Source organism: Bos mutus, chromosome 29, assembly GCF_027580195.1.
Source record: "Bos mutus isolate GX-2022 chromosome 29, NWIPB_WYAK_1.1, whole genome shotgun sequence".
In the NCBI taxonomy this organism is placed as follows: domain Eukaryota; kingdom Metazoa; phylum Chordata; class Mammalia; order Artiodactyla; family Bovidae; genus Bos; species Bos mutus.
In genome coordinates, this window is record NC_091645.1 from 3,368,013 (window position 1) to 3,390,157 (window position 22,145).

Here is a 22,145-nt window from a genome sequence, read left to right on the forward strand (position 1 = left end):
AACATCCTTTGGCTCTAAAGGGCTAATATGGGTGACAAAATGAAAATTTGAGACCATGAATACACCTGAGTAATTCTAGTAATTATTATTTAAATAGAAAGGAGTTGATAAAGGCAACTGAGGATGAACCATTAGAAGAAACAACAGAAAACCAAGATTATGGCATGATATTAAGAGTACAAGATAGGAAGAGAACAGTGTTAATTGGACTTGGCAATATTGAGGTCAAGAATGGTTTTATGGGGATTTCATTAGGAAAATTAATCAGTTAATGTAAGAAAGAAGTGGAAAATTTCATTCATGCCAAGTTGAGTATTATAACCTAGGAACAGCATCTCAGAAAGCTCTGAGAACTCTTTTGCCCATTAGAAGTCAAGGCATAGTTATGTTTTTTGAGAAAGAGGGCTGTACATTAAATGACATATTACTGACAGTTTATATAATCAGATCTGCAAGTACAAAGTGGTAGGTCATTTTGACCCCTTACAAGATCAAGAAGGAATGTTACCTTTTAAGGAGTTTTCTTGTTGGCACTAGGAGAATGTTATTCTTTATGGCTGAACAGACATTTCTGCCAATGGGGAGATTTGTTTACACAGAATGATACACAAGGGATAAAAGAGGGGAAAGAGGAGGACCAAAGGCAGAGAACATTTTTTATTTAAAAATTTTCCTTCACATAAAGTATGAATTTTATTTCACAGGGAGCTGATTGGATAAATGGTGGAGAAGGAAATCCGTTGCTCCTGAAGACTGGAGTTTTGGAAGTTGCACTGCTGACGCCATGGTAAGTTCTTTATGATTCTTTCATTGAGGAAAATTTTGAAGCAAAAGGGAAACTCAGACACTTCATAAATGTACAGGCTAGATTTCATGAAAGGGATAATAACTCCTGAAAGATCAACGGCAATCTGCATTTTATATTTTCTCTGAGTGTACTTTAAATACAGGTGTGTTTATAACATGTTAATTTTTGTTTCTCTTTGTATATAACATGTTAGCAATGGACTGAAAGACTGATATGTTGTTAAACGTCTACTAAATCCCAGTAAAAGTAAACTGGAATTTTCTAGGACTTACATCCATGATGTTGCATTTATCCAGATACTTCTCAACCATAGGAAAAATAATATGCTTCATTTACTCCCTTAATTTGCTCAGAAGGATGAGAGGGAGCACTGAAGTGCCTATCCTTCTCCAAGTTAGTAAAGCACATTATACAACTTCAAGAAAAAAGAATCTACTGTCTTGCCCTCTAAACTAAGTCTTTGGATTACGATCACCAATTACAATCAGCTGGGTGTCCAAGAATTCAACTAAATAAGTCCTGACAGTATCAATCCACAGGTAGCATCAGACTCCACAGATAAAGGGCCCAACACAAGACAGCCCTTCACTTCAGACCCAGTCGCAATCTCAGTCTGTTAACCTCTCGTTACACATTAGAGGTTCCCAGGCTCCCCTCCTTGGATTTGATTGATTTCCTAGAGTGTTTCATAAAACTTGGGAAACCTGTTTACACACTAGATTACTGGTTTATTACAAAGCATATTGAAGGACAGAAATCAACATCCAGATGAAGAGTAAATAGGGTGAGGTTACAACTAAAGGAGCTTCGTCCTTCTGGAAGCTGAGACCAACACGGTGACATATGGAAGTGTTCAGGTTTCCCAGCCTGGAAACTCTTTGAAGCCTTTGGGGTTTTATGGAAGCTTCATTACATAGGCAAGGTTAATTAAATTATCAGCCACTGGTGATTGACTCCATGTCTAGATTTCCTCCAGTCCCTGGAATCCAAGGGGTTGAACTGAAAGCCCCAACCCTCTATTCCTGGTTGGTTTCTTAGCAACCAGTACCTCTCCTAGATGCTTTGCAAAAGTTTCCTCATTAACATATACACAATTGCAGTGAAAAAAAAAGGAGGTTTCTTATGAATAACAAGAGATATACTCTGTCTTTATGGTTCTAAAGCATTTCAGCAGCTGAAGACAAGAGAGAAAATATTATTCTAAAAAGATGATTTCTTTGCTCTTATCACTGAAGAAATCCCAAGGATTTGAGGAGCTGTGAATCAAGAACAATGAATGAAGATCAAATATATTAGAAATATAGTTTAGTTATCTAAATGACCAAATATGTATTCTTTACAGTTCCTGAGTGCTTGTAGTTGAATGGATTGTCATTGCTTTAAAGGTATGACAAGGTCACACACACACACACACACACACAAAATGCTAGCTATGCAAAACCAAAACAAACAAACAAAAAATCAAAATAACCTTATGAAGACTAGTTAATGCACAAAGCTGTCAGTGATAACACCATGTTATCCCAATAGTTCTGTCCTAAAACTTACTAATGAATGAAGGTGTTGGTCCAGAAATGTGCTTGAAGTTGTGAAGAGAAAACTAGGGTATATTTTATAGTTACAATCCTTTTTTATTTTTACAGGTCTAAACAAGTCTGAAGAGACAGTTTCATGTTTTATTTTATTCTTTTCTTACCTGGCCATGTGGCTCCTGGGCAGTAGGCCAAACCTGTTTCTTTGGTTATAGGAAACAACATTCAGTCTCCATGACCTTCCTGAGTTCTAGTGTGCATATTCAAGCAGCTGTTAATTAATGAAGAGAAGGAATACAAGACCAGGGAGGAAGAGTAAAGAGCAGCTTTGGGACGAGGTTCTAGTTCCCCATCAAAGCATACACACAGCAATATCTTTGAGCTATTTTACAGATACTGAAAGTCCCTCCAGGTGGGATAAGTTAATGGCTAATGATGGTATGCTGCCCACAAACATAAAGACCCCAGATCAGTTGGATCTGAAGGCTGTTGATGCTGACTCCTACTTATCTCACCACCAACTCATCAAAAGAATGTCCACAAGCTGATCACGCTCTTTTTGAACAATTACTATAAAAAATTTCAGTCTTCCTTAAGTTGGGACATATGGTTTTGAAGGCTTTAACCCACTGTGGCTCCCTTTGCCTGGCAAAGTGATAAAGATATTCTTTCCTATTCAGAAAGCTTATGCCTCTGAGATTGGATTGGCAATGGTGTACAGAGAAGCCAAGCTTTTGGCATCAATAGATCTGTCCTAAAGTGCTGATACAGAGGCTTTGGAGGCAGCTAGATCTTGGTCTTCCATGCTTTACTAGCTGAAGGATCTCAGTCAAGTGAATCAGTTCAGTTCATTTCAGTCGCTCAGTCATGTCTGACTCTCTGCGACCCCATGAATCGCAGCATGCCAGGCCTCCCTGTCCATCACCAACTCCTGGAGTTCACTCAGACTCACGTCCATCGAGTCAGTGATGCCATCCAGCCACCTCATCCTCTGTCGTCCCCTTCTCCTCCTGCCCCTAATCCCTCCCAGCTTCAGAGTCTTTCCCAGTGAGTCAACTCTTCACATGAGGTGGCCAAAGTATTGGAGTTTCAGCTTCAGCATGATTCCTTCCAAAGAAATCCCAGGGCTGATTTCCTTCAGAAAGGACTGGTTGGATCTCCTTGCAGTCCAAAGGACTCTCAAGAGTCTTCTCCAACACCGCAGTTCAAAAGCATCAATTCTTCGGTGCTCAGCTTTCTTCACAGTCCAACTCTCACATCCATACATGACCACTGGAAAAACCATAGCCTTGACTAGACGGACCTTTGTTGGCAAAGTAATGTCTCAGCTTTTCAATATGCTTTCTAGATTGGTCATAACCCTCCTTCCAAGGAGTAAGCGTCTTTTAATTTCATGGCTGCAGTCACCATCTGCAGTGATTTTGGAGCCCAGAAAAATAAAGTCTGACACTGTTTCCACTGTTTCCCCATCTATTTCCCATTAAGTGATGGGACCAGATGTCATGATCTTCGTTTTCTGAATGTTGAGCTTTAAGCCAACTTTTTCACTCTCCACTCTCACTTTCATCAGGAGGCTTTTTAGTTCCTCTTCACTTTCTGCCATAAGGGTAGTGTCATCTGCATATCTGAGGTGACTGATATTTCTCCTGGCAATCTTGATTCCAGCTTGTGTTTCTTCCAGTCCAGTATTTCTCATGATGTACTCTGCATATAAGTTAAATAAGCAGGGTGACAATATACAGCCTTGACGTACTCCTTTTCCTGTTTGGAACCAGTCTGTTGTTCCATGTCTAGCTCTAACTGTTGCTTCCTGACCTACATACAGATTTCTCAAGAGGCAGATAAGGTAGTCTGGTATTCCCATCTCTTTCAGAATTGTCCACAGTTTATTGTGATCCACACAGTCAAAGGCTTTGGCATAGTCAATAAAGCAGAAATAGATGTTTTTCTGGAACTCTCTTGCTTTTTCCAATAAACCTTCTCAAAACTTCTTTTTCTTCACCTGTAATATGGTGACAGCAATAGTTCTGTTGCAGGAAGAGGGACCCCTTCCAGGGCCCGAAACTGGGCTCTTGTCTAACACTCAGAAATGAATTGTCTGAGGAGACGCATGTGCTGACAAAGGAAGAGATTTTATTGGGAAAGGGCACCTGGGTGGAGAGCAGTAGGGTAAGGGAACCCAGGAGAACTGCTCTGCAGCATGGCTCGCAGTCTCAGGTTTTATGGTGATGGGATTAGTTTCTGGGTGGTCTTTGGCCAATCATTCTAATTCAGAGTCTTTCCTGGTGGCTTACTCATCTCTCAGCCAAGATGGATGCTAGTGAGAGGGATTTTGGGAAATGGACAGACATCTGGTGTCTCCTTTAGAGTTTTCCGGAACTCTTCCGGTGGGTGGTGGCTTATTAGTTCCCTATTCCTTATCAGATCTCCTGTCATAAAACAACTCATGCAAATGGTTACTATCGTGCCTGGCCAGGGTGGGCGGTTTCAATCAGTGTGCTTCCCTTAACAGTTCTAGATATTTCAACAGATTGCTGTGAAAATTTAATGACTTGTAAGAAAACAGTTTATAAAATGTGAAGGAATAAGTATAGCATATGATGAAGGAAATGAGATGGTGATCAGCTTGATCAGTGTTTGAACACCATCTGAATCAAATGCAGGTTGTGTGAACTGTGAAAGGTTGCATAATACATTTGAGACTTTTTCCTGAAGTGAATTGTTATACCAATATCTGCAGCATAAGACTATTATAACAAAAGCATGTAAAGTTAGTTGCCTTACAATTATATTCATTGATGCAGGCATGACTAGTTAACCACCCCATTCATTCTCAAATGAAAGCTATTCTTCTCTGCATTTCTCTCTCTTATACAAGTATACACACACAACATACATCCCTACAGTAAGTAATCTCATCTTGTTTGTATTTTCCTTTGTACAAGTCTTGAAAATTTGTCTTACAAATCTAGTATCACAATTAGATTAGTGTGAACCTGAAACAGACTAAGACAAGATGAATTTCAAGGACTTAGGCTAAATTATCTGTGTATGACAAGTAGGTGTATCTTTCATATTCCTTAAAGCAAGTTCAAGTAAATTTCTGCTAGGCGACCCTTTTCATGAGTTGTCTCCACTTGAATATATTGAAATTTCTCTTCTAAATAATCTAAAATTTCACACCGAGCACTTAAGCTCATTTCAAGTGGGGGCATTTGTCAGATTTAGTTTGCCTAAATATCTCAAACCCTTCCTTTTTGGAGAGTATTTCACTTTTGTGAATCTTGATAGAAGGCTGGAATTTAAAGGCAGCTAGAGGCTCCATTTCCCCCTTCCCTCTGCTAAAAATGTGCGATCTTAACTCCTAGGCTTTGCCAGTTGGCTGGGACTACCCTGGTGGCTCAGATGGTAAAGAATCTGTCTGTAATGCTGGAGACCCAGGTTCGATCCCTGAGTCAGGAAGATCCTCTGGGGAAGGGAATGGCTAACCACTCCAGTATTCTTACTTGGAGAATTCCATGGATAGAGACTGGTGGGCTACAGACCATGGGGTCACAGAGTCAGACGAAACTAACACTTTTACCAGTTGGCTGCCCCTGCCCCAAAGACACACAGAGATACAAAGACTCTTTAGAATTTATTTTTGTGGTGGTGACATCCAGTGTCACCAAGAGAAGGGTACTGGTGTCAGTCAGTGGGATACTAACCCTACTTTTCCTGTGGCTTGACTTTTGCCCTATCTACTCTCCTAATTTAGCTCAGAAAAAATTTTAAAATGTTATTTAAAAAAATGAACTCTTGACCATTTTGGTCAATTTATATAATTTAGGTCAGTTCTTCCACACATGTAGTTTTTATCCATTTACATGATAAGCATTCTTAAATATTTAATATAGTTTTAAAGGAATGCATTTTTTTAAATTTCACTTGGTGGAATTGCATTTATGCATTGTATTTATTTGAACATAATCTCAAATTGTACAGTCTCTTTTCCATTCTCCCAGTGAATGTCCTAAATCCATGAGTTTACTAGAGTTAAACTTTCTAAAAGAGTAAGTTTTTATTCCGTCATATATTATGGTGTATTGAATTATCACTTGACATTATTATCTAATCTGGGTTATGTTTAAAAGTCAAAGTCATTAAATATTTTAAGCTTCCTTTGAAAAAAAAAAAGACTATTAAAATGTTTAAATGAAATTATGCGTGAAAAGTGTCTAATGCCATTTAGTATGTGCACATATTATATTCTGCATCAAAATAATACACTTTGGCCCCCTTGTGGAGGAAGGGAAGGTGACCCATCATGCCTTCCTACAATTTAAATAATCCTTCCTTATTCCTAGGGAATAGTTCTTAAAGACAGTTTATCTCTATTTTCCTAAAAGGAAAAAAAAAAAAGCATGACACTTTTGATCTGCTACTACTGGTACCATTATTGTTTTCACAGAATGGCTTTACTGTAAGGAATTCTTGGTCTTCCCAACTCAGGGATTGCAAGAACCTGTGTCTCTTGCATTCCAGGCAGATTTCTTACCATCTGAACCACTGGGGAAGTCCATTTAAAGAGATACTGTTCCTTAAATAATGTAAAAGAATCACAAAGATTTACAGGAAATCAGTGAGATAAACTTAGAAAAGACAATTTTGACATATCCTTCAAATAGCATGTCTGTTATTTCATTTACATATAAGAATGATCATCTTAAATGAACATGTATGTATGCCTTCAGCTGTCTTTTCACAAAACACTTCTTTTCACCTCTGTTACACCTGGAAAAATGACAAGGAGTCAGTTTACCTAAAATTATTGCTAAGGCAGGGAAATCATCTTCTTGATCCTTCCACCACCAACATTATCCCTAAAAAGCAAAACAAAAGAAAAATAGAATCATTTTCCCCCAGAGAATGATTCTGTCAGAGGCAATCCAATCCCTTTACTGAAGCAAAGGAGAGTACTTGTGATTAAGTTAAAGGGGAAGAGATTAATTAACTTGGAAAGCAATCTTTAAAGACTCCCTTGGAGGAGGGTGTGGAACTCTCTATTGCTTGGATGCAAATGAATCACTCCTATTAATCTTCTGGGTCTAAAGAGGAAAGCCCCTATCCTGGATGAGATTTTAGACCCTGGAAAGGTGGAGAACCCTGTAAATTCTTTAAGAGCAGATAATCTAATCTGATCCAGTACCTATGAGAATGGCTGTATGCTTAACAAGTAGATATAAAAGTTAGTTCTTGCAAAATGCAGCAGGGACAGCTGAGTGAGCAGATTCTCAGGAAGCCAAATCTCCATAGAATAACCTCCTATAATGGACATGCCATGTTCTGGGAGCCAGGCCTGAAAGACTTGGCTGCAATTTGTATCAACCAGTATGTCAGACGGTGGAAGATCAGCATTCAACAGTGACACTGGTTCTGGACCTTCTCTCAACTTGACAAGTGGGCTCTCTAGACCACTATAATTTAATTTGATAAAAAAGTAATACATTACAAAAATTTTGCACTTTAAAGCTATAAAGTAATTCTTACCAATTTCCAAGACATTCAGCTATTTAGAACAAGATATTGATCGCTTGGGGTTTCTTATCTATCATAAAGTTTTCTCATCCCATGAAACTTCACTATCACTTTAAGCAGTTAAAACTACCTTTCATATTTATGTAATTTTTTTTTTTTTTCAAATTCACAGTTTGGAATGACTAAACCGTGCTGTTCAGGTGGACAATTGCATGATTAATTATAAAGATAATAAGTGAGTTTTATCTAACCTCAATACAAGGAGCATCTTCTAAAACTGCAGAATATATGCACAAATTGGTCAATCCTTCAAATATGGACAGATGAACTCTGGGAAGAAGACTGCTGCTGCTGCTGCTGCTGCTGCTGCTAAGTCACTTCAGTCGTGTCTGACTCTGTGTGACCCCAGAGATGGCAGCCCACCAGGCTCCCCTGTCCCTGGGATTCTCCAGGCAAGAACACTGGAGTGGGTTGCCATTTCCTTCTCCAATGCATGAAAGTGAAAAGTGAAAGTGAAGTCGCTCAGTCGTGTCCGACCCTCAGCCACCCCATGGACTGCATCCTACCAGGCTCCCCTGTCCATGGGATTTTCCAGGCAAGAGTACTGGAGTGGGGTGCCATTCCCTTCTCCTACAACTAGGCATAGCTAAATGTCTGAAGAGAGGCAAAAAGATAGGGAAAGTAAATATCTCCTTCAGCTATTAAAATAAACAGAGGGATAAAGTTCACAGAAACAAAATTCTGTGCTTTCCTATCAACAACCTCAAGTTATTGAGTAACTGAACTGATATTAAAAACCTGTATCAGTTGATGCTATAATTTACTCCTTAAAGAAAGTGCTATAGGCCATTCAGGAAGGGACCTGTAGAGAATCCAGTCTCATAGCAGGTTGGTAGATCTGTCCTTACTCAAAGACAAGCAAACAGGTAAAAATGATATCAAATTAAAAAGTCGCATGTACAAATATGTATTCAGAGCATCTGGAGTAGGAGAGCGTATTTTATAATGTTTTATTGATGAAACAAAAATGTTTGCCAAGATAACGCTCTTAAATGGAGCCAGGAGGTCATTAAGAAAGTGTGACTTGTGCATGTCTCAGCCTGGATGGAATCAGGTCTTTTGACCACTTATTTTTCTAAATAAGTCATCCAGAACTTCTGTCAGAAACACATGATACTTATTGAACCTTCCATCGGAAACAATGGAAACAGTGACAGATTTTATATTTTTGGGCTCCAAAATCACTGCAGATGGTGACTCAGCCTTGAAATTAAAAGATACTTGCTTCTTAGAAGAAAAGGTATGAACAAGCTAGACAGCATATTAAAAAGCAGAGACATTACCTTGCCAACAAAGGTCCATCTAGTCAAACCTACGGTTTTTCTAGTAGTCATGTATGGATGTGAGAGTTGGACCATAAAGAAAGCTAAGTGCCTAAGAATTGATGCTTTTGAACTGTGGTGTTGGAGAAGACTCTTCAGAGTCCCTTGGACTGCAAAGAAATCCAACCAGTCCATCCTAAAGGAAATCAGTTCTGAATATTCATTGGAAGGACTGATCCTGAAGCTGAAATGCCAATACTTTGGCCACCTGATGGGAAGAACTGACTCATTGAAAAAGACCCTGATGCTGGGCAAGATTGAAGGCAGGAGGAGATGGGGACGACAGAGGATGAGATGGTTGGATGGCATCACCTTACTCAATGGACATGAGTTTGAGTAAACTCTGGGAGCTGGTGATGGACAGGGAGGCCTGGCATGCTGCAGTCCATGGGGTCGCAAAGAGTCGGACACCACTGAGCGACTGAACTGAACTGAACTCTAAAATAACTAGTAATACCCTATCTGTGTATCAGACCCTTGTCTAAAAATACTCATGACTACTTAAGGACAAGTATTTCCTCACTAAAGTCAAGAGTCAATCACAGTTTTCTCCAGGCAACTTTTAACAGCCAAATGGCTTCTTGTCTGTATAACCCCCAACACTTTCTCTTCCCTGGAGCACTCTTTCAGTTCTACCTGAACCTGTGTCTTCTGAACAGTATTTCTTAAGACCTCAAATAAACTCTTGTCTTATCTGCAGCCTTCTGCAATGTATTTAGTTATCACATCAAACAAATACTTGGGAAAGCAATTTTTATTCTCAAGAGAGTTAAAGAAAACAACACACTCATGTTCATAGTAGTACTATTCAAAATAGCCAAAGGTGGAAGCAGACCAAATATCTATTAATGAAGAGGTAACAAATGTGGTATATACTCTAATGGAATATTATTTATCTTTCAACAAGAAGAAAGTTCTGAGGTACACGACAATACGGATGAACCTTGAAGAGATTATACTAAGTACAATCACAAAAAGCCAAATGCTGTGTGATTCCATTTATTTAAGGCATCTAGAGTAGTCAAATTCATGGAAAGAAAGTCCCTGTCCATCACCAACTCCTGGAGTCTACCCAAACCCGTGTCCATTAAGTTGGTGATGCCATCCAATCATCTTATCTCTTGGGACTGGAGAGAGTGGGAATTGGAAAGTTGTTACTTAAATTAGATAAATAAGCTGTGGAGATTAGTTGCACAAAAATGTGAATATACTTAACACTACTTATATATTTCTTCTAAGAAGTGTCATGATTCTGGCATCTTTTGGTGAGCTCTCGTTGGCCCTTGACAATCCGGGGTGGAAGGTGTAAATTTGTGCTGGGCCATTCCCATATCCACAATAACAATTAAGAATACATTTTAAAAAAGAAAATTAATGAAAATAAGAGCATGATATAGCATATAACAGAAATAACTATCAATTTTAATCAGAAAATGTGAAGAATTGCTACACAGAATTTAAAATACAATGAGTGTACCCACTCCAGTATTCTGGCCTGGAGAATTCCATGGACTATATAGTTCATGGGTCATAAATAGTCTGGCACAACTGAACGATTTTCATTTCACTTCAAGAGTAGAATCTAGACTACTCAAAGTCAAATCATTAACAGCAAAAAACAAGCAAATTTCCAGATTTTAAAACAACATTTAAAAATTCTAACAGCATTCAGAGGACAAAAAAAAGATGATATAAGTGATTAAAAACAAACAAGCACAAAAGAACCAAATTATTTAAATAGTTGACATGCAACATGCAACGAAGGAATAAACAGAACAAAAATAGGAAAAAAAAAAAAAAGCTAAACTGAAGAAAAGCCTGAGTCTGCAGATCAAAAAGGCTCATAGAATAGTTACTGAAACAAGGTGTAGGGCCTTCCTTGGCAGTCCAGCCATCAGCACTCTGCCTCTCAGTGTGTTTCCATCCCTGGTCAGGGAACAAAGATCCCACGTGCCACGGGGCAACTAAATCCTGTATGTTACAAGGAAATATCCTGCATGATGCAAGGAAGATCCTGTGTATTGCAGCTAGACCTGATGCAGCCAAATAATAAATAAATATTTAAAAAAACACACAAAACACAGAAGCGTTTACCCAAAAGTTGCACTCAAAATGCACTAAAAATAAAATCCAAAAATGCAAACTAAAAAACAATGAATAGCTAGATATGCAAAGATGAAGTTGTTGAATTTTTAGGGTTTAGAATAGGGAGATATTGCAAGTATTCAGGGAAAATAAAACAGAAGTTTAGAAACAATTTAACAGTAACAACAGAAAAAAAAAGAAAAAACAACAACAAAAGCCTTTTTACTTAAAAGTATGGGAAATTTTTGCCTCTGCAATGTTAAGTTACAGAAAAAAAGGTGTTTGAAGGTAGGGGATATGACCTAAAATCAGTGTACCTAACCTAGCTGAATGTGAACCAAATCTCTAGGTATAATGTATAAATGTATATGGACTTAAAGTTGAATTTAAATTTTGTTCTGGTGTTCTAATTATCCTAGGCTAGCATTGATGAAATACATGAATTTGTGTTGTGTAGTGATGAATTATCAGAGAAAATGGTTTCTAGCTTAAGTCCCTAAATCTTAGAATAAATTAATACTGTACTTCTGCACTCAAAAATAAATAAATTGAACTGGTACCTATTTGAAAATTATCCCATATTTATCATTACAAGGGAAAATTATTTTTTAAATAATTGGTAAACATTAGCTCCACAGTAATAAATTGGTACTTGTGATGCTGAGTTGGTGGATTCCAAAATTCTTTGAATTTGAATATATGACCAGAGGTAATTTTTATAAATGCTTAAATTATTTTTTGATTTAAGAGGATGATCTCCTAAATGATAGATAACACATTTATCTACTGTTGGTTGACATGATTTCACTATTTCTGACAGTTCTTCAAGAGTAGAGTCCTGAAGCCAATTAGGAAAGCTGGACAAAGTCCAGGAAAGAGTAACAAGGATGTTTAGAAAAGCTAGCTTCACAGATGTTGAGAAATCGACCAAGTGGAAATTATTTACTATAGAAAGGAAAGAGGATATCAGCATCTCAAAGATAAAACCAAGAGATGCAAAATGGAGAAAACAACAATAATTCATCTTTGTCCAGAGACAATCCCAGAGAGGAGGCTAGAGGACTGGCCAGATGGATATAGATAGTTCTTAAACGATACAAAATCTAGAAGAGCAATCGAACCTAGAAACCACTTAGGAGAACAGATGGGCATTTAGCTACATTCCAACACTGTTTTATTTGAAGTTGGTCACAGTTAATATTTTATAAGAGAATCATAATTTCCTAACATTTGAAGTCATTCAGAAAAGGGAATGAGTCTTCATCAGGGTTGGTTGTGTTTGGGTGGCAGGTGGTGAGTCACTTCCTGCAAAGCAAGATGATATCCACCTGTTGCAGAGAGCGCATGTTTTCCTCACAGTTCCCTCTGGCAGAAAGCCTTGGCCACTGCCAAAGGCAGGTTCAAAATCTATCAAGAGTTTAATCCCATATGTCATCTCCTATGCCCATAAATTTTAGGACTTGAGATGAGGCTGGCTTTGGATAAGAAATTGAAAAATCCTGGGTCATAAAACTACTGTCAACACAGCCATCCAAGAACAGAGCATGCAATTATAAGTTTGAGAAGAGGAGGTTGAGGATGGAAGAGATGACGAGTCAAAGTTGAGATTTCAATCTGTTTCCCTCAGACTTGAAAGAAGTGTAATTCTAAAAGCAGACTTCTTTCACTAGGAAGGACATATATTGAGGAAGTGGGTGGGAAAAAAAGGGAAAAAAAAAAAAAAAGCAGCAAAGACACACGGGGGAATGATCAGCAGCAGTGGGCTGTCATTGTTCACAGAAACTGAGTACCATATTTTTGAAATGGAACTTTAACTAATGTGTAGAATGGGTTATGCTGTCCTGCTGTAATTCCTAATTAGCACAGGGAAATGTGATGATCGCTACCCAGGACCTGTCTGCTTTAATTCCATTGTCCTACTGATAGATATAGTCCTTCATAGGAAATAGCTTCATTATTTAGCTGGGAAGACCAACCACTTAGAGAATTATATCTTAGTATAATTATTCTGTAAATAGTATACAAACTAGTGTTTGTACAACCTAGTATAACAACTTAGAGGATAACATCTTCATATATCATAAATAGCATTAAAAACGAGAATATATGACACGTACCTTAACAGAAGGGCAATGGACACCTGCAAAAAAAATGCTTTCTCTTAAAAACAGTCACTAAGAGATAATGCACTTATTCTAAAATCGAAATACAAATTCTAATGTAGAAACATATTCAGAACTTAAGCTAAACTTTAAAAAAATTGAGTATGTGTATGTGTGTATGCATCTCATTCATGTGTGTGCTCAGTCATGTCTGACTCTGCAGCCCCATGGACTGTAGCCCATCAGGCTCCTCTGCCCATGGAATTTTCCAGGCAACAACACTGGGGTGAGGTGCCATTTCCTACTCCAAGGGATCTTCCAGACCCAGGGATGCAATCCACATCTCCTGTTTCTTCTGCATTAGCAGGGGTATTCTTTACTACTATCATCTCCTGGGGAGCACCATTATAAAGACTTTAAAAACCACAACCTATCTTGAGGGGATAAACCCAAGCTCTCCTGGAGAATTCTCTCATTAAGTTCTTCACATGCTTTTAAATGCCTCACTTTTCACTGTACTTGCTTTTGTACCCTCAATGGAAGTCTTGATTTGTCTTTGCATCCTCAGTGTTGTGCGTGTGTGTGTGTGTGTTACTCACTCAGTCATTTCTGACTTTTTGCAACATCATGGCCTATAGCCCACCAGGCTCCTCTGTCCATGGAATTCTCCAGGCAAGATTACTGGAGTGAATCGCCATTCCCTTTTCCAGGGATCTTCCTGACCATCATTATAATATCATGCAAAGTATTTTCATTTTCCTAGAAATCCTCCATGCCTTCCCCCATTCATCTTTCCACACTCTGTTAGCCCCTGGCAACAGAGATGACTTTATTGTCTCTATAAATCTGCCTTTTCCAAAAGGTCATACGGGCTTACCAGGTGGCACGAGTGATAAGGAACCTGCCTGCCAATGCAAGAGACTTAAGAGACATGGGTTCAACCCTTGGGTGGGAAAGATCCCCTGGAGGAGAGCATGGCAACTCACTCCAATATACTTGCCTGAAGAATCCCATGGGCAGGCTACAGTCCACGTGGCCCCACAGAGTTGGACACAATTGAAGTGACTTTGCGTGCACACAGGCCATAGAGCTGGATCATACAGTATATAACGTTTTAAGATGGGTTTATTTCACTTCATGTTATGCATTTAAGTTCCCTCCATGTTTTTTCATGGCTTGATAGCTTAATTCTTTTTAGTATTAAGTGCCATAATATTGCCTGTGTATACTACAGTTTATTTATCCATCCACCTACTGAAGGACATGTTGGTTGCTTCCAAGCTTGGCAATTATGAATAAAGCTGTTATACATACGTGCATGCAAGTTTTTGTATGGGAGTGTTTCCAGCTCCTTTGGGTAAATACCAAAGAGAATTATTGCTGGACCTTGTGTTACAGATTTGACCTGCCAATGCAGGAGACCCGAGTTCCATCCCTGGGTTGGGAAGATTCCCTGGAGAAGGGAATGGCAACACACTCCAGTATTCTTGCCTGGGAAATCCCATGGACTGAAAAGCCTGGTGGTCTACACTCCATGGGGTTGCAAAAAGAAATGGCCAAACTGTCTTCCGAAGGGGCTGTCCCATACCATTCACTTTCCCGCAAGTAACAAGTGACAGTTCTCGCTGCTTTACCTCCTCGCCAGCATTTGCAGGTGTCAGTGTTCTGGAATTTGGCTGATGCAAAAAGCCAACTCATTGGAAAAGACCCTGGTGGTGGAAAAGATTGACTGCAGGAGGAGAAGTGGGAAAAAGCGGATGAGATGGTTGGATGGCATCACTGACTCAAGGGACATGAGTTTGAGTAAACTCCAGGAGATAGTGAAGGACAGGGAAGCCTGGCATGCTGTAATCCATGTGGTTGCAAAGACTTGTAAACCTAGCTACTGAACAATAATCCGTGAGTATAGGTATCTCATTGCTGTTTTGGTTTTCATTTTCTTAATGATTTATAATGTGTGATATTTTTTCATATACTCCTTTTTCATCTTAAGATTGTCTTTGGTGAGGTGTATGTTGAAGTTTTGGGCTATTGTTTAATTGGATTTTCTGCTTTTGCCAACCTCTTTTTATCTTTTATAATTTTCACAACAAACCAGTCAGAGATTACAATGATTTCTACCAAACATTAAGTATTTTTCCTAGAGCCACTGGGATGTCAGTCTTTTTGGCCTTTAATATTTTGAATCTAAATCCTAAGTCGTTCGCCCTATGCCCTGATAACTCAGAAGAAATTGGCCATCAAAAGTGTCTTAAATAGTGAAATTAAGATTGGCCTAACGTTTGCAAATTCTTGTTCTGATATTTCATCCTCCATATGCCATGGAGAAATCTGGTCTATTGGAAACCATGTGGTATAGGCTCCTGGTTGTGTTTAAAGATCCTTCTGCTCAGGCTAGGGAGATCAGACATGCATATTGTGCTTTATAAAGATGCCACTGGGAGTCAGGCTGGAGTTCAGCGGTTCCAGCAGAGGAAGCAAAACAGCTGTTGTGATGCCTGCAGCTTGGGGCAGAAACAGAGTTATAAGAGCTGTCAAAGAGTGCCCCATGAGCTCTGCTTTTCATGGCCTGCCTTCTCACACAGTGCCTCCTGATCTCAGAGGCTTTATTATGATGATGATTCTATTTCTAGTGAGCCCAAAGAGCACAAGGGAGATTATTATAAGAAAGCACTATAGGTATATAGGACTTATCCCTTGGAGGACCATTTCAAAGGTTTTGAGTTTCAACCATTCTGATGCTTTAAAAATAATCCAAGGATTTAGAAAGTCTGAAAACAGAGTTGTGCTCTAGATAACAGTATGGTACACAAAGTCTTTGATTTATCACAAAAGACAGCAAGAGGTCAGGGCATATTTTCATCCCTGAAGTATAGATTTGGATCTACAAAAGATAGTTTATGGCTGGGGTTTTTGAAGTGTCTGGTGTCACAGAATACTTACAAAAAAAAAATTTAAAAGAAAACTTTAAAAAAGAAACTTGATCTTCTACAGAGCAGTGAATGACAGTTTAATATTTTGTGTAAAATAATATGCAATAAAGAAAATTTATAGTATTTTGCAATAAAAATATTTGTAGTAGACAGTTTCTCATTTCTTAAAAATCTTTATTTAAAAAATTGATGATAATTGTTTTACAATGTTGTTTTGTTTCCTGCCCTACAGCAAGGTGAACCAGTCATAACTGCATGCATATATTCTCTTCATCTTGAGTCTCCCTCTTACCCACCCTCAATCCCACCCTTTAGGTTGTCACCGAGTGCCAAGCCAGGTTCTCTGTGATATATAGCAAGTTCCTGCTAGCTGTTTTAAACATGGCAGCTTATGTGTCAATGCTATTTTCTCAATTTGTCTCACCATCTCCTTTCCCCAAAGAAGATGTACAGAGTAAGATGGTGGAGATGGCAGAAAGTGAAGAGGAATTAAAGAGCCTCTTGATGAAGGTAAAAGAGGAGAGTGAAAAAGCTGGCTTAAAACTCAACATTCAAAAAATGATGATCATGGCATCTGATGCCATCACTTCATGGCAAATAGATGTGGAAAAAATGGAAACAGTGACAGACTTTTATTCTTGGGCTTCAAAATCATTATGAATTGTGACTGCAGCCATGAAATTAAAAGATGCTTGCTCTTTGGAAGAAAAACTATGACAAACCTAGATAGCATATTAAAAAAACAGAGACATTACTTTGCAAACAAGGCTCTGTATAGTCAAAGCCATAGTTTTGGCAGTAGTCATGTATAGATGTGAGAGCTGAACCATAAAGAAAGCTGAGTGCCTAAGAATTGATGCTTTTGAACTGTGATGTTGGAGAAGACTCTTGAGTCCTCTGGACTGCAAAGAGCCCAAACCAGTCCATCCTAAAGGAAATCAGTCCTGAATATTCACTGGAAGGACTGATGATCAAATTGAAGCTCCAGTACTTTGACCAACTGATGCGAAAAACCAACTCATTAGAAAAGACCTTGATGGTGGGAAAGACTGAAGGCTGCAGAAGTGGACAACAGATGAGTGATTGGATTGGCATCACCAACTCAATGGATGTGTCTGAGCATGTTCTGGGAGATGGTGAAGGACCTGGAAGCCTGGCGTGCAGCAGTCGACAGAGTCGCAAAGAGTGGGTGGGACTGAGGGACTAAACAACCACACAAAAAGTGTGAGAAATATTCTAATAAGAAACGTAGGCATTTACTAAAAATCATTTTAATTAAAATAAATGAACTCTCTTTTCAATAGTAAAACACCACCATGTTTCCAAAACACAATTCTTAAAAAAAAAAAAAAAAAAGAAAACTGGTTATAAGTGAACACAAAAAGTACAAAACAGGTAATAAAAATTAGAGAATGTATTACATATCAAATGTATTAACATTAAATCTATAAAAGGAACAATTCTCTAACTAGACTTCTAGAAAAATTCACACTGAGAAACATTCATATTGTAGAAGTTACACAAAATTTCTTCAAGAGATCTGGAATCCCCATCAGGAAATAGACTTTGTTATATCTAACAGATATTAAGAACCTATGTTTTGTGTGTGTTTTAAAACAATTTTTCAGGTTTGCTATAATTATAGATGCTAAGGTTTTACTTTTGCAACAAAACAAACATTTCAGAAAAAAGTGATAAAGGAAAAGAAAATATAATCAAATTAGGTGAAATCTCGATACCCAAAGGCTATTACAGTAAGTTAAAAAATCTATATCATCACTTCAGTTATTGTATCCATCATATAGAAACATAGTTTATTCAATGACATTGTTAATACTGAACCTGAGTTTGCTTGCAACATTTTGTTCCATCAACACTGCAGCAAACATACTTGTGTGTATGTATGCATATTTGACTTTGCCTCCATGTATATATTATTTTTAACTTTATTTTGGAAAACCTTTATTTGAAAGTGTCAAATTTACAAACCATTTAAAAGAATAGTCCTATGCATAACATGTTTGTCCTTTCCTTTGCTTCACTAACTCTTTAAAATTACTGTATTTGCTTTCTCTCTGTTAATTATTTTATTATTCTCATTAACACATATTCATACAATTTTTTCCGAACTACTAAAGAACACCTTGCACACTTCATGAATTCCCATCCCTGTTTCAGTGTGTATCTCCTAAAAATAGTATACTCTTATGTGCTGCTGCTGCTGCTGCTAAGTCACTTCAGTCGTGTCTGACTCTGTGCGACCCCATAAATGGCGGCCCACCAGGCTTCTCCATCCTGGGATTCTCCAGGCAAGAACACTGGAGTGGGTTGCCATGTCCTTCTCCAATGCATGAAAGGGAAAAGTGAAAGTGAAGTCGCTTAGTCGTGTCCGACTCTTCACGACCCCATGGTCTGCAGCCTACCAGGCTCCTCTGTCCATGGGATTTTCCAGGCAAGAGTACTGGAGTGGGGTGTCCATGGGATTTTCCAGGCAAGAGTACTGGAGTGGGGTGCCATTGATCATGGTACAAATACTAGATTCAGAAAACTAATTCAAAAAGTCAAACCAATTGTCCAAATAAGTTTCTTAATGGTGTTAAAAAAAATCCAGATGCAATGGACTTCTCTGGTGGGACCGTGGATAGGAATCTGCTAGACACTGCAGGGGACACAGGTTCAGTCCCTGGTCTGGGAAGATTCCACATGCCGTGGAATGACTAAAGCCCCTGGACCACAGCTACTGAGCCCTTGCCCTATAGCCCATACCTGCAGCTGCTGAGCCTACATCCTGAGCTACTGAAGCTCTCACACCTAGAGCCTGTGCTCCACTAGAGAAGCCACTCTGATGAGAAGTGAAGACTGGCCCTGCTCACTGCAGCTAGAGAAACTAAGCAAAGAAGACTCAACACAACCAGAAATAAATAATTTTTAAAAATTCAGATGCAAAACACCCACTAATTTAATTTATCATAATCTGCCTTTAGCAGGAATTTTATATAGATTGATGTGTCCTTGTCAGTGTATCATACCAGAAGACACATGATTTCAGTTTCTCCTATTACTGGCAATAATAATTTCATCACTTAATTAAGGTGGTGTCTGTATAATATATATTGCATTTATTAAAATAAGTTTAATAAAAGTATTATTAATATATGCATTAAAATTTTAAATATAACTTTTTCCACTGACAGTTTAAAAAAATGATCTGTGATACTTTGAGTTCTGTGAATATCCTATTCACCAACAAAACTTCATCCAGGTAAAGGTGTTTGATTAGTGACAGATAAATATCTATGTATATTTCATGGATGTTGATGAATCTCATCCATAGGTTAATACCATTTTGTACTCCCAGCAGCAATCAGGAGCACAGACTCACCAACAGAGAATATTGTTAAGCTTTTGCATTTCTGTGAATCTGGAGAAAAATTATTTTAGTGTAGTTTGTTTCCAAGTATCAGCTTTATTGCTTGTAAAATTTGATTGAATTACATAACTGAAATCTACAGCTAGTGCTGTGCTAAAGCTGCTTTATGGTTTGCAGGAGTCAAGCAAGCATCTCTGCCCAGCTTCACATTCAGTGATGTCATTTTGGTAACTTAAAACTGGACACAGTTGGTCTATTTAACCTGGAGAAATCAGAAAATGTCAGAGCTCAGCCAGGTCTTCAAAAATCCAGTAATAAAGCATTTTTTCCCTAGTGTTTGTAACCAAAATGGTTTTCTTCACACTCCTTAGCCTCCAACTCAAACTGGAAATTGGGACCTACCTGTGGGATAAGTCAGCGGTCAGCTGAAAAGAGGATCGTGATTTGAAGCACATCGAGGTGAGAGCAGAGAGCCCTTAGAGGAAGAGTCTCCTTTGCAAATGGCCTTTAGCATATTACCCTCCCTGCTGCTGCTGCTGCTAAGTCGCTTCAGTCATGTCCAACTCTGTGCGACCCCATAGACAGCAGCCCACTAGGCTCCTCTGTCCCTGGGATTCTCCAGGCATAGATGGCCATCAGCTTCTTGCCATTTTAACAACTTGATAGATTATTCTTAGTGCCTGTGGGGAGAAGCCAGTAAAAATTCAAGAGAGGGTAGTTAGTGGTTTCTACTGATTATTTTCAAGAGAATAGAAGCTTCTATTTTACTGTGTGGCAAAAGAGGCTGGATGGCATCACTGACTTGATGGACATGAGTCTGGGTGAACTCCAGGAGTTGGTGATGGACAGGGAGGCCTGGCGTGCTGCGATTCATGGGGTCGCAAAGAGTCGGACACAACTGAGCGACTGAACTGACTGACTGACTGAAGAGAGACTTCCCAGGTGGCTCAGCGATAAAGAATACACCTGCAATGCAGGAGACAATGCAATGTAATGCAGGTTCAATCCCTAGGTCAGGGAGATCCCCTAGCAAAGGAAATGGCAATCCACTTCAGTGTTCTTGCCTTGGAAATCCCAGGGACAGAAGAGCTTGGTGGGCTACAGTCTATGGGGTCACAAAGAGTTTGGCTTGACTTAGTGACTAAACCACAACAAAAGATCACAGGGAGAAGTAGTATATAGATTTCTTTCTATTCTGCTTTTTTCCAACTTAACAGGTGAAGAATTTGAGACTCAGAAGAATTAAAGTGATGATTTGGAAGCCGCACACCAAATTAAGGACCAATCCAGAGCTGGAATCTTGATCTCCCATATCCTAGCATGGCAGAGGAGAAGAGAGAGTGGAGCCCATGAGGTCAAACCTCTTACGTAATAACCAGAGCAAGCACACCGTGAGCTGCCATGTTACTTGCTCGAGAACAGACTGCAAGTAGGCAATAGAGCCAGAATCGAAAATACAGGTCTCCTGACTTGCAGTTTGGTGGTATTTTTAGTACCCCACAGGAATCACCTTCCTAAACTTGTGATACATTTGCTCTTTGATTTTTAGAACGGAATTTGAAGATTCCAATTCATCCATCCATGAAGGAGAATTAAGTGATAACGTCCCCTTGCATTTTGTGCAAACGGAAAGAGATGAAAATTAAACAAACAAAAGCCACTAATGCCCAGAATACACACTAAGGCCAATCAAAATGAAATCTCTGAGAGATTCCATTGCTGATCTTTTTTATTGTAATATATTTAATCAATTATTTTATTTGAAACTAATAAAATTTACTTTTGTGTGTGTATAGAGTTCTTTGGTTTTGACAGTTCCTTGCAATCGTTTAACTGCAAACACTTTGTTGTGCCTTTGTGTCAACCCACTCCCCAAATCACAGATATGTTTTCTGTTACTATGTGCATACGCGTATGCTAAGTCACTTCAGTCCTGTTCCACTCTTCGCAACCCTATGGACTGTAGCCCACCAGGCTCCTCTGTCTATGGGATTCTACAGGCAGGAATACTAGCGGGAGTTGCAGTGCCCTCCTCCACGGGATTTCCCCCACCCAGAGATGGAATCCACCCTTCTTGTCGCCTGCACTGGTAGACGTGTTCTTTCACTGCTAGCGCCGCCTGGGAAGCCCCTCTGTAACTTCAGTTTGCCTTTTACTGAAGTTCTATGAAAGGATTCATTCGGCATCTAGTCCTTTGAGTCTGGCTTCCTTCACTTGCAACAATGCATACAGATTTTTTGCATGTTTCAGTAAATTCCTTTTTGTTATTGGATATGTATGACTATCACATTTTGTTTATCCATTCATAGTTGAAGGATATTTGGGTTGTTTCCAGTTTGAGGGATTATGAATAAACCCCTGATAAACAATCATGTACAAGTTATTTCTTTTAGGTAAATAAGAAGCGTGGAATTGC

General features: G+C 38.8%; 1 long non-coding RNA gene across 1 annotated transcript; it reads left to right on the forward strand.

Moving 5' to 3' along the window:
- Positions 1-647: 647 nt before the first annotated feature.
- LOC138986254 (uncharacterized) lies at positions 648-21,539 on the forward strand. The gene is made up of 3 exons (XR_011463113.1): positions 648-787; positions 20,101-20,188; positions 20,947-21,539. It is a non-coding gene; the product is annotated as an uncharacterized lncRNA (long non-coding RNA).
- Positions 21,540-22,145: the final 606 nt, after the last annotated feature.